Source organism: Aptenodytes forsteri, unplaced genomic scaffold, assembly GCF_000699145.1.
Source record: "Aptenodytes forsteri isolate BGI_AS27 unplaced genomic scaffold, ASM69914v1 Scaffold217, whole genome shotgun sequence".
Taxonomy (NCBI): domain Eukaryota; kingdom Metazoa; phylum Chordata; class Aves; order Sphenisciformes; family Spheniscidae; genus Aptenodytes; species Aptenodytes forsteri.
In genome coordinates, this window is record NW_008796222.1 from 2722769 (window position 1) to 2735289 (window position 12521).

The following is a 12521-nucleotide window of genomic DNA, read 5'->3' on the forward strand; positions in this document are numbered from 1 at the left end:
GAGATAGAATAGAATAGAATAGAATAGAATAGAATAGAATAGAATAATTTCAGTTGGAAGGGATCTACAACTATCATCTAGTCCAACTGCCTGACCATTTCAGGGCTGACTAAATTAAAATTCTTTTTCTTACTTTTGGGTATAGAGGGAAGCTGGTTAACAAGCTAGACCAAACCTCTACATAATGTTTATCTCACGGTTTAGTGAGGAAATTCTAGTTGTTTGCACATTCTTTCCAGGGGTGGGAATCACTAAAACATTTTAAATTAAAATTCTTTTTCTTACTTTTGGGTATAGAGGGAAGCTGGTTAACAAGCTAGACCAAACCTCTACATAATGTTTATCTCGCGCTTTAGTGAGGAAATTCTAGTTGTTTGCACATTCTTTCCAGGGGTGGGAATCACTAAAACATTTACAACTAGCTCTAGTAGATCAAGTGAATGGGTTTTGTTGTTTCTTCTTTCATTTGTTTGTTTGTTTTTAAAAGCTACATCCTTTCTAAGAAATATCACTCTCAAGTATTACAAGATTTCTTAGCAACCTATGGGACATTATGCAAATACCAAGCTTAGGCATAGAAAAGCATCATTGTCAGCAATAATGAGGACTGTGACAAACTCAGCAATGAGTGATTACTGGAAAGATGGAGAGTGTGCTGGATTAACACTCCGCCCCATCCCAGCCAGCTTGTCTGTGTGACAGTCACTTGCATCAAAGCAATTTCAGAGCCTGGACTTTCCCACTATTAAAGGCTTGCTTTCCCATCAGGATCCAGATATGCTTAGTAGAACAGTTTCTTCATTGTGTCAAAACACTTTCTATCAACATTAAGAGGGCAAGTTTTTAAAGTTCTAAGGCTTTGAAAAGTGTTTTATAGTCAGGGCAGGTATCACAGTAGCTCACAACAATGCAGCAAAGGTTCTCATTTCAAAGCCATCTCTTATGGGCTCCCCTTTTTAGGATTACAGTACAAAAGGGTAACTAACTACTGACATTACATGGCCTGTATGTCTTTGGGGGATAAAAGCAGATTTTTTTGCATCAGGTAGTGATGAGCCTGCATCAGAATTGTCCTTATGCCTATTGCTCATTAGCTTGTACAGTGCTACTCTCAGCAGGAAAAGATCAGCATCTTTACTATTTCAGACAGGTACTACTAAAATTGGGCAGTACTGCTTGTTCATGATAGTCACTGGTTCCCACCTCTTCTTCTATGTATGTGCAAAGTGCTAGTTTTGAAGTACAAAATGTACAGTCCATGTTTAGGTTTTGATGCTATGTATGTTTATGTGTATACAACAATGAATAAACATGCTTCGAGTCCTGATTCTTCACAGTTTGATGAACAAATGACTAGCACACATAGGGAAAATATTTTAAATTGTTGTGGAGAAAGTTTCTGGTCACTCATGCTCAAGAAAATTGAACTCAAGACTGAAGAGATTCAGGAAAGTGATATTAGATGTTCAAGGGAACAGAGAGATTATTTTAGCTGAGGACACTGGGAGAGATTCGCTTATTCAGCCTAGTAAAAGGAAAACCAAATGTGGAAACAGACATGAAATGCATATGTTTATGTAGAAACACTAAGGAGAGAGAAGAATCATTTAAGTTCTCATACTAATATGAAAATAAATAGTAATAAACTAACATCAAATATGTATAAACGGGAAATTAGAAAAAGCATTCTCCAGTTAGAAATAAACTTGGAAAAGAGGAGGGGAAGTGAATGAGGAAGCAGCAGAGAAGGATACGAATTGAGGATAAGGCAAACAACTGCAAACATATTTTTTTTTCTTGCCTCAAAACATCATGTCGATTTGGAAATAGCTTTCACCTGGGAATAAATCTAACAGATCCAGGGATAGAGTGTAGAGAACATTGAGCCAAGTAAGAAATTATTGCTTGGTGACCTAAATAGAACTAAGTAAGATTATGTTAGTTTCTGGCCTCAATAAGTACGTATTCAAAGAATAAGAGCAGTTCACATTAGTAAGGAGAATGTTTTATATATGTATCAGCTGAAGAACCTTACTGCATTGTTTCATTATATTGTTGTATATGAATTCCTATTGATGCTCTGCCCATCTGGGAGACATGGTTGTGACGGAGATGGAGAGGTATCTCATCCATCAGCCAGGAATCCATGGATCAAAACACGGTGTCAGCAGAAGCATGCATTCATTTTTCTAAAATAATAATGAATAATAATATTTTCTTTCAGGTGCTTTAAAAAGGAAACTTGGCAAATTGTAGCACAGAAGATACTATCAAGTGAGTAGGATTTAACGCTGCTCACTGTTCCATGAGAACTAAACCGGCACAAACACTGAAATATTTTCCTGTGATAAGAGCAAGACCGCAGAAAAAGTCTCCCCCATCCCTGTTCTTCACCTTTCTACCTCTGCTCTTTTCCATTGCTAATCAGTCCGTTGAGCAAATTGCATCCTGAGAGTAATGCCATAGTGCCTGAGCTGCTCAGTATTTTCCTCCAAATTAAGCAAACAATCTAAAGGTTAAGCCCCACACACTTGTTTTTCTTTTTAATTCCAAGGTAGTTAGTTAAGTTATACAATCTAAGGCAAGGTGACTCTATCAGGATCTCCCACACGGCTCTTTGTTTTTATGGCAGAATCATTTAAAAAACAAAACACATAATCCATTACTGCTGACTGCTTAATGGAGAAGGAGGTGTTATGGTTTTTAAAAACAAAAAACACTCAAAAATCCAGTGAAAAGGATCTCTGTTTGTCAGAACAGATGGGTAGTGTTACATTAATGAAGATTCCATTATGTCCTTATTAATTATGAGAATACTCATGCATATTATTAAAATAGAGAGGAGAATTTGGAGATCTGTCAACAAATCACATTTAATGACTGTTTTAAAGTTTCTCTCCTACACATTCAAGCTAATTAAAACCTACAAATATAAAAGCAGAATAGTGATAATATTGGCTTAGGACTGCTGGTGAGATTAAAGGGTCTATCATGTTGTCTAACCTTCAGATATTAAGCTAGAGACAGACTTTCAAAAAAATGTTGGTGGTAAGCCTTCAAGTGAGTGAGACAATGCTGGAATAAAGATCAACATGCCCAAAGGACCATGACAGTATACGATGGCTGGAGGCCTAAAGGCTAATGAAAGATAAACTCTCAACAGAAGGACTGTCAAAGAAAGTAAAAGGTATAATGAAGAAGCCAAGGCAGGAACAGAGCATATTCTGCAATAATAGTCACTATTAAAGAAAAGAAAGAAAGACTGGAAGAATGAGGCTGTGAAATCCTGCCTGATCTTCTGACTTCTAAAAATGTGTCTCCTAGAACCAGCCTTTAAAAACAAAGGACTTTGTTTCTGGTTTCCAGCGGATTATGGGAAGTCGCTAAAAGTAACTTTAACCCTTCATAATGTATTTCATAGAAAGATCGGAGGTCGTTATTTAACCACCACATGCATCACAGTATATTCCCTTCTGAATTTAGAAGGTCATGGCTGAGTCTCAGGACTTCTGGGTTATGCGCCACACGCTACATTTGGGTGGGTGTTAGCCATGATCCACCTTGTTCCTGGTTTTCACTCACCAAATAACTAAACTCCCTACAGCCAAACAAACCAACAAACAAGACCTAAATAGTACTGTTTCTAGTATATATTTTCACAGGGAGAAGAGCGCAAAAGCCCTGAGGAGACATATAAATGTCCTCTTTTTTCTGTCTAGAATGCTCATAGTCATTTTTTTTTGCATTACATCCTTTACATTATAAACACATACAAAAAATGGAAAAAAGTGGAATAACTACACCTCAATCACATATTCCAAGAGCTCAAAAGACAAAGGACCCTAATCTGGGCTTTGTAGCACTACTGAATGCTCTTAGAAAATTTCCCAAGGTGGATGACATAACTAGCCCATAAATTCAGAATTGCTGGCATATCCAAAATGTGTTCATGCCAAGATTTTCAAAAGCATGCAAATACCACCACAGATACCACCATGTACCTAATGGGGTTTTAAAAAATCAGCCTAAGCAGGTTAGATACCTAACTCCTGCTAATTTTTTTGCATTACCTTTTACTTCTGAATTCTACGTGAAATATTCACTAAATACTCTATTAAACATAAGCAAGAATTACAGATGTAGCTGGTATAAATCACCTCTCTAAAATGTGCATAGAAAAAATCAACCTGCACTACACAAACTTTCCCATTCACTTCTTTCTCTACCAAACTGGACCAAATAGTTGTTTTTAAGGAAGATGATTCTCACCCTTAAGAATCTCAGATGAGCATCTGGCAATCAGCAACCAGTAAAGTAGAAAGTTATTGTATGGCAGCAAAGTTAATTCAGAGGTCTCTGTTGGGAAAAATATCCCTTTCATCACTTCTATCCCCTGTAATTGATTTTAATTATCAGTTTGGTCAAAAATATATCGGTAGGAGGGTCGGAGCTTGCAAAGAGATACCCCACTGCTTGCAAGCTAAAGGGACACAGCTGCAAAGGAAATAAAGCAGTGTAATTAAACTTTTGCCTCCTTGATTCCTTTCTTCCAAGTATCATAGATGCTATTTTTGTATTGATGAAGAACAAAATAATTAAACAATTATTTTTAGCTCTAAGAAGTACAGATTTAGAGATCCTTCTCACCCACTCCACTCCACGGGTCTCTCATGGTCTAATAGATCAGCCCCATTTGGGTCAGTGACAAAAGATTGGAGCTAGAGATGAGAAGAGAAACAAACCAGCTCTAGGCTTAGTATTTACAGCACATGCAGACTAAGAGGAGAATTGATCTTAGTTTTTGCTTCAACTCTAATTTTATAGGTTTTCTTTGTGAAAACATTTACTCTAAGCCATATTTTCAGAGTTCAGAGGCCTATGGTCAAATAACTGAACATTTTTACACTCTTAGCTGGTAGTATATGTCCAACAGTTGATAAATTTAATGTAAAAATGAAAGTAATATGCTGATCTCTGAGTATTTTGAAATATTTCTTCATTTAAATTATTTTCATAGTGCTCTGTGGCAAACAGTCTAACTTGCTGATATCAGTTGTCTACCATTTAAATATAGGTTATTTCAGTGAGAAGTCTTCGATAAATGACACTTTTCTCAGTGAAGATAAAATGTCTAAAAATTGTTTAACTTATGATCACTAAGTATGCTTTTTAAAACAAATGTCTTCTTTTAAATGAAACGGAGCCTTCTAACAACATCATGGAGAAGTACTAATCAACATTTACCTACAACACTGTGGAAAAATGCAATGAGTATTTAGTAACAGAAAGTCAAAATTTTTTTCGTTTTGGCAAAAACTGTGAATACAACTTTTATAACTTCTTTTGTCATAAGTATTCAACAACTGAGGGTGGAAAATACAATTAAGGACTTACAGTGATGAGCAGAGACAGCTTTAGAACAGGCTGGCAAAGTTATTTCTTCCTCCTATGCACACCGAGTCATCTGGAAAGACATCTGAGCTCCTGGCAAATCACATCCTGAACCATCACCATTTCCACAGGGCATTTTAACTGAATTGGTGACTGTTCAGTTTAAATATTTCTGCAAATGCTTAAGGAGTGATACCAAGGTATTGCTGCCAATACCATTGGTTTCCTCCATCATACAGCGTGGTGAAGCGTAAAGACAAGCTTTACACAGTGTCAACAAAAGACCTGCTCTACCATTCAGCAAAGAAAGCCTATCGTTTGTTTCATGTATTAGCTCTCCCATATCTTACTTTACATCTGTAACCTGCAGCTAGTTTCTACAACACGCCAAGGCTTTTCTCTCCAAGTCTCTCTGGTTTGAGAATATTTCTCCCTACTTTATTTCATTAACACAGAAATTAAAATGTTTAGATGAGGCATGGCATATTTCAACATAGTCTGTGGTAATGGATCCCTGGAGTATGTTTGATTTTTCTTTCATGTGATGTTTCAAAATGGTAAGCAGTTACAAGATCTTTTATTCTAAGAATCTGTATTGCATATTAATCGGCTATCCAATATAGATAAGGGGCAGGGAGAAAGAGCAATCTGTCCCACACAGAAAACATACCTGAAGAAAGGAGCATCTTTTTTCCCAAACTAAAATAATTTAAAAAAAAAAAAAAGTTTATTTTCTTTTATGGTGGATTACTTAGTTTATGTAAAGAAACAGCCATATTCATTGTCACCATAACTCAGAAGCATAACTTCTGAGTATGTACTGAAATGATACTGTAAGGCAATGTGCTATGGATGGGAAGGATGAGAAAAAGATTACCAGGGGAGGTGCCTCGCTCGACCTGCGAAAAAACGTAGAAATAAACAGTCTGGAGAATCAGCTCTTCCTGCTCAGCAGCCTCTTGAAGTCAAATGCACAAAAGCATCAATCAGTAGGAGGCGTTGTTACATTGATTTTGTTTTCTTTTACTCTTACCCTTTGTATGTAAAAAAGCAACACACTTTAAGAATCATAAAGGTTAACATAAAAGGTGATACAGAAGTTTTCAAGAATGACAGTAGTTCGGACCTTTGACTTGATAGATGCAGAAGAACAATAGAGCACAGAAAGAAGAATATTTGGAAGGGAGTCAAGCTGTTAACTCTGTCACTGTGCAGAAGGTATGAGAGAGAATATGTTTGTGAAACAAGAGAAAGAGAAGCAATAATCTCAAATTCTTGCTGACATCTTACAAACTTCACTTTTGAATGTGTCACTGTAAGTGGCATATCAAATACAACACTATTTTGTTTGCAAAATATCTATTTGTGAAAAGACAAACAAGCAAATATTTATTTTACACAGCTATCTAAATTCTTAAAAGAGATTTATCATTTCCAAGAAGATATTGGATGATTATTCAAGTATTGTTTGGTTTACCTCTGCAAATTAGAAGTTAAATTTTCTCTCCTTTGCATAGGGTAGCATCTCTGTTCCATGAATAATCCTGAATGCAATGCAATGGATTATTGGTGGATGAAGTCAGCACTCAACATGAATGAGCAAGGCAGGTTCTAGATCAAAGACTCAAGACACTTCCCAAAACAAAGCAAGTAATTCCTGACATTCTCTTCCTCTCTACTAAGTAGAACTTGCTGTTGTATTCCAGGGACAAATTCAGAAAATGCAAACCACCTTGCAAGTACAAGAACAGCTCCCATCTGTGTTCTGCCATGGACATGGTGAAATTCATCAGGACACAATTGTCTAGCTATCCAAGAAACTCATTTTGAGGAAGAAGTGAATGAAAATAAATAAGTTATTATTTCTTTACATCTCAAGTTTTTTTTAAATTCCAGTTTAATTACAGTTTGTCTGAGCAGGGATAGTTTGACAAATGAAAACAAATCTGATGAGCAGTAATGATCTCTGTTCATACTAAAGCAGCCTTAAAATTTTTAGATATAAATGGTTCAAAAGCAAATCCAAAATCATGACTGCAGTTTTACATCCTGATCACAGCCTTTGCAGAGAATACAGATTCACATTAGCAGTCCTATGTGCAGTCAACAACATGCTAAGTGCTTATTTTTCAAAATGTCTACACAAGAAATTATGGGGCAAAGAATGAGAAAATAAAGCTGTGTTTGGTAATGAGAAAAACCTACATCACCCCAAATGGAGATCATAACATTCCTACATCATGCAAGCTGTTTTCAGTATCTGTACTATAGTTCTGACACACAAAAATGCTATCGAGAGCCCTGCAAATATAGAAAGTAGAGATACCTGTGAAACTTCAGTCTGTATATTTCTACTGACTTGAGACTCACAAATTGTTATGGATTGTTGGAGTAGGGAGGGGCTTCAGTTAGCTTTAGCATGGGGCAAATGAGCAGCTTGGAAAGAGGGAGAAGCTTTTGTTTTGAATATCTCTTGTTTTTTCAGCAAATTATCTTTTTTCCACCCCAGTCTATAACATTTTGGCCACAAAATGTTGTGTAAGTGGGCAGGAATGGAAAATTCTCACTAGACCATACTGAACACTCATTAGAAAAACCCACATTTTCTTGCAGAAGGAAAACTGCTACAGTGTAACCTTTATTTAACCCCCCTACTTACCTCCCCCCCACTGAAGATACATAAGATTCAATTAAATTTTTGCCTCCAGTTATGTCAAATTTATAAAGGAAAATAAGATCTTAACAAGACTGGTTTTAAAATAGCTGCAAGTCATAGCTTTTAAACATTGGAACTTACTGTGCAATGTTCCAGACTTCTTAAGTGGATAGTCCAAATGACTCAATACTAGGAACATTTCCAATATAAACCTTCAATGCATTCTAGGTGAGATGATTTGCAATCGAAGCCGAGGATGCTACTTAAATTTTAAAGGGGTCCCCTACTTTCTCTTGGAATAAGATTGACATACTTGCTTAATAGTTTCCCGAGCTTCAGTAATTGGATTGCCTCCTCTGCATTTTTCAAGTCACAATCCATTATTTTAACATTTTAATTTGTGAAAATCCTTTGTGTTTTCTTGTTTAGAAAAGTTGGTGAAATAGCAGTCTTGGGAGTTCTGCTGTGCCTTAATTCACCATAACCCCCTAACCTTTTTTTTTTTTTTTGCCTTTTTTCCCCCATTTGTTTAGAACCACCTGGTTTAGGTCCTTAAAATACAAAATCCAAGGCTGAGAGTCATTCTATAATGTCTTTGCATCATAACATATCGTACAAAACACACAGCAGGTTTTATAGGCTCTCCATTGTCAGGAAGAATGTAGTTTCTGCATTGAATCTTAATTTCTTTTTTTTTTCCCCTGAATTTAAGGCAAACACCCTCTGGGGGAAAAGAGGTCAATATTTTTAGACAAGCTCCCATAGCTTAAAAAATCTCTCTGACCTGGTTCAATACTTCAAACATTTATTGTATTAACACCTATTTATATGATATTACTTGTATGTCACAGTTGTGGAACCTTGAGTACTTATACAGTCCACCTGCAGGAGCTCATAATACACGAGGCAAAAAAAGAAGGACATGGAGCATTCTCAAGGGCAGTCTTTTGCCCTAGAGTAGGAAAAGAAGGTATCCTTAAACTCTTGAAAAAGGGAAGTGTAGAGGTAAGGAATGTGGTACTTTTGCAATTTGACTTTGCTTTGACCTCTTGCAAGTAGCAATAGTACTTGCATGATGAGGGAGCATGCGAGCCATACCTACAGCTCTCAGTAGCATGTACTTTAGGGACCCTGTACGGCTACTAACTCAATCTGATACACTCACAAGCCCCAGTACAATGCTGTATAGAGATAATAGCATCTGAATGGCAACAGCAAAATCTTGTTTTCAGGCTAATAAATGTTGCCTCATACGTTCAGGATTGCACAGTACCAACATAATATTTCTGGTTTTAGGACCAAGCCAATAACTGAATGACATAGACGCATGAGTTTCAATTAATGCTAGCTTCAGAGTCTGTGTACCTAGTACTATGGATCAGCATAAACTTCTATAAAATAATCTGGTTAATCTGGTAACGTGCTCCACAGATTTTAACTCAGAACCTCTGAAATGCAGCACTGTTGCTTAACTACAGCTCATTCTTCAGCAAAGTTACTTGAAATCTACTTTGAATTAAGCAGGTGTGAAAATGCTAAAGGAAACCATGAAACAAGGCAATGCCCCTGCCCAGTCCATTTCTGTTGCTGGAACGGCAATTAAAATGAGGGTTGGGAGAGTCCATCAACACCTAAATGGGAAAAGAGGAGAACTAATGTTTAAGCACATTCCATCAAACACAGCAGCCAGTCATCAACAAGCAAAAATGACTTACTGGGAGACTTGCAGTCATTATCTTCATGTCTAAAGGATATTATTTTTATACTGATACAACAGAAAAGAGACCCAACAGAAGAAAACTAGAGATGCAGTCATTTATTCTGAGTTCTGCAAACAAAGAGTGCAAACGGGATAAAAAGTCCTTTTCCTGCTCTCTTCCCCATGATATACACAGCAAAGGCATAACAAAACTAAAGCCAAATCCAGCCTTCCAATCCAATTCCCATTCATTAGATTTACTGTCAAGACTGGCTGTCAAGACTGGCTTTCTTGTACATTGTGCATTAACTTTTTTTCTTAAGTCCACTGAAACATTCACATTCCATCACCATGAACTTGCTATGTTTTCTAATTACTGTAAGAGTCAACTTGTTCTGCTCTGTTGATGCTTCGCCAAAAATATAGCCATTGCGCAAATTAATATTTACTGTGCTATCACTGAATAATGCAATGGTTCATGTATTTAGCAGTGGCTCAAAGCATAAACTAGGCTCCTTAGCTAGAAGTGTGCATTTTATTTTAAAGACACAAGTTGAAGCAAACCTTAGACACATCCAGCTCCCCGTTCGATTAAAATTCTTTCTTTCAGCTTCCACTTGCCTTTCAACAGAATGGAAATGTGTTTCTCACTGTTAATTCTGCTCAGCGTATCCTTGGATTCCTTGAATGATTTTTACTGCTTGTATCTGCACTAGACTGAAATATTTTCCTGTCTTTTTCACTGATCATTGGAATACTGTGCAGAAGCTCCTCTGTGAAGCTCATAAGTAGGAAACATTATCAGAGAATAAGTGCTTGAAAGCTTGAAAATCAGCTTCATAGCATTAATGTCTAAGTTATGCAGAGTCATTAAGAAATAATACTTTATTTTATGCATAATCATTGTGTAATGTACATCAAAGAACTGCTGTGAATGTTTGTCTAATAAAGACAACAGTTTAAGGAGTAGCCCCATACCACTAGTTTGGGAAGAAGTATGATCATTGTGGTCTGTCAGCAGACGATATATTCTATTAAAATAAACCATATACTAACATAAGTATTTATGCAGCTGCTTAAGAAAATACACCCCAAACACATAATAATTCATTAATTTCAAGAAATGCTTTGTTTATTACTACCACCATTAGGGTGGAAAATAGAAGTAGACAAAAAGCCATCCTTAATCTGTGACAGCTAATATATACAATGGTGCAGTCTGTCGAACTGATTATGAAACCCTACGATTAGACAAGCAAGGAGCAAGCTCAAGGGGTAAGAAAGGAGCTGGTTGTTAACGAAAAGTGTTATCACTTTATTATTGCTTCTGGAAAGAACAGAAGTCATTTGTCTTTCCAAACACCATCTCTATAAATAATGAAGGATGTTCTGTAACGGGGATAATAAAATGTCAGTTTTATTTTTATGGCAGCAAGACACACACCAGGATTGGCCTTGTGGAAATATACCTATGTAGAACAGCAATAAATATTGTTCCACATGTTTTCATGATCTATTATTCTTATTTTTAATTGCTGCAAACAACTACAACAACACAGAACAGAAGGAGAGCTTTGGCATTCAGCAGGGGTTTGGGAGCCCTCTGTGCTTTCCAAGATTTTGGTTGCAGGACTTTTACAACCCCAGACCTTCTGCAGAAGTACTACAGTTCATCCTCAGGGACTGGTCCTTTCATTTTCCTGGGAAGCTGATTTTTGTCTCCCTGTCCATACAAGTACTACCCTGTAGCATTTGTCAAATGCTGTTGCATTTTTTACAGTGGCGCCACATGAAGGCACTCATTCCCTGACATATAGTTTTACGATGAGAGAATATGCTTTCTCTAGACAGGGACAAAACTGTCCAAAAAGATTTCTAAGTAGACTTTAAGACATGATGTAGACTTTCTGAGCCAGCTGGTCCCTTATCTTGTCATAGTTCAAATCTCCACAATTCAAATAAAGTAATCATCAATTCTATTGACTTCACAAAGACCAGTCCTTAAAATAGCATTACTGAGTGGGATTTAGGCATTGTCCATGTGGCTTTATACAAAAAGTAAAAAGTATAAATATCATTTTTCACTGTCTTCAAATACACCTTCAATAGGGTCATCAGGCAAACAAGGACCACAGATGGAAAGCAGGCATCTGAATCACACCCAAAGCACCATCAGGTGAACAAGAGAAGCATTTGTCAGATATGTTTATCTGATGGGAGGAAGCAGTAGCAAGTAGGCTGAGAATGTCTGAGAATACCCACTTCAGTGGAAATACCACAATGCCGCCCCAGTGAATTCTGTACTAATGCTACCAAATCGTGTTTACTTATACATTTGCTTTGCTGCTATACGTTCACTAAAAACTGTGGTTCATACAGTTACAAGAGAAACAAATGTCACGTACAGGTATAAGGGATAAGCAATAGGAAACTCAGATTAGGAACAGAATATATCCTCTCTGACAGACCAGGTCAGGTAATAACTTCAGGGGAAAAGACATAACTGGAATAACTGACTGGTTTTTGAGAACTCAATTGACTAACTTTATCCAAAGCAAAATATAGCAAAATGGACATTGTCATCTCAAATGGCTAAGAACTGTTAGAAAGCAAGTATACATTCACTATGTAATAGAAAGAATAGAATGGAAGAATATAACAGAAGAATGATAGACCAGTGGCATAGAATCATAGAATCATAGAATAGTTTGGGTTGGAAGGGACCTCTAAAGGTCATCTAGTCCAACCCCCCTGCCGTGGGCAGGGACATCTTCA